This window comes from Austrofundulus limnaeus, unplaced genomic scaffold (genome assembly GCF_001266775.1).
Source record: "Austrofundulus limnaeus strain Quisiro unplaced genomic scaffold, Austrofundulus_limnaeus-1.0 Scaffold192, whole genome shotgun sequence".
Taxonomy (NCBI): Eukaryota; Metazoa; Chordata; class Actinopteri; order Cyprinodontiformes; family Rivulidae; genus Austrofundulus; species Austrofundulus limnaeus.
In genome coordinates this window covers 562,041-563,833 of record NW_013952594.1, presented here as the reverse complement: position 1 = coordinate 563,833, position 1,793 = coordinate 562,041, and positions in this window count along the sequence as shown.

Genomic DNA, 1,793 nt, shown 5'->3' with positions numbered 1-1,793 from the left:
CACACACACACAATGATATAAACACATTGTAATTTACTCATGGTTTTCATTAGAATTTTCTTCAAAATTGTTCTTTTTGATTTTTAAGTTCATTTTTTTTTTATTGACTAACTTCATTTTAAAAGCAAAAACAGTTTTATCTCCCACCTCTTTGGTGATGTGAAAAACATCCCACGCTGTCATTATTCCCATCATGCACCTCCAGAGGTCAGTCATGCTCCCTTTGCCAGCAGGAAATGGGCACCTGAACTGGTTGGTGGCCACCAGCAGAGGGAAATCTGAAAATCAAAATATTCAAAACATAAAACTGCAGTTGAGTGTGTGTGAAGGAGTGTCTATCAGCTCCCAGGTCAAAACATGAAACACAAAGTCCAGTAGATGACTGAATGTTTCTGTTTTAAGACATTAAGTCTGTTTGATGAAAGTTTGATTATTAACACCACTTGCTTCTAATGCATCTAAAATATTGCAAGCAGGAAGAAAAACAGACTAGTCAGCAAAAAAGAGTATAAAGCATCAAAACTCTGCAGCAGAAAAAGCTCAAGAGGATTTGCAGAATTTTATAATTATTTTTAAAATGTGATTTTTACTAGCTGTTACGAGGAGACATTGTAAATGAGCAATGAAATTCTGAAACCATAATGAGAATTTAAACTTTATTTAAATAATGTCATTTAACTTGGTCGGTTTCTGGTTCTGTTTGTTGGAAATAATTATCAATGTTCACTATTTTACTTGCAACAGCCACTAACAGCCTATTCCTGTCATGATCTGTGTTTTTGCTTTAGTTTTCTAGTGTTTCTGTGTTCCCCTGTGTATCTCTCCCCTGCTGTCATTCCTCTAGCCCCGCCTTGCTCACTTGTTTCCTCTTGTGTCTCCTCCAGGTGTTTCTTGTTGTCCTTAATTAGTTTGCCTTTATTTTAGTTGTCCTGTGTTCAGTCTGTGTCTGATCATTGTTTTGTTTGCTGTCTTCCATGTCCGTCCTGAGATCTTGTAAGTTTTTGCTGCCACAACAGCCCCCTTTTTGTTTATATTAAAGAGCTTATTTTTGCCTTTTGAGTTTTGCCTGTGCCCTGGGTTTTTCTGCCAGAATCCTCACAATTCCAGTTTTGAGTTTAATTGTAATTTGAATCAGCTCATTTCCTCTACACGAATTCTCATTATTTAGACTTTTAAGCATTTAGATAACCTTGTCCACTGCAGGTAAGATACTGACTGCATAAGAAACCCTTTAAAAGATTCAGATTTTCCAAACTTATTTAAGTTATTTTAGATGTTCTAACAGATACAGACACAAATTCCTCACTCCATAAATTAACAAAACTCATTTTCACATGTGGAACTACGTGGTCAGGTTACAGATAACAACAACTAAACTAAAGGAGGATTCAGGTGTTTTTATCACCTTTCTCTGCTACTGTTTCCACTCTGTGTTTGTCATAGATGTTACACAAATTCARAAACAAATCTGCACAGGACTATACATGCAAACTGTTTTCTTTGCAGATGTTTGTTTGCAGACAAACATGTATGCACTACAGAACAAATCCTAAATCCTTGATCCCCCTGCTGCATGGAGCAGTGTGGAAACACACACACACATACACACAAACCCTCTCCTCAAATCTAAACAATGATCCATCACTGAAATCCACATCCTCCTCTGGCCCACATCAGTCTGCTGCTGCGGAAAAACTGATCCCAGAATCGGCTGCTAACTGTCAACTGCAGGACTCAGAGCCGCCCACTCACCACTAGAAAGAGACCACTAGGACGCGCGCATTTAATAGGCC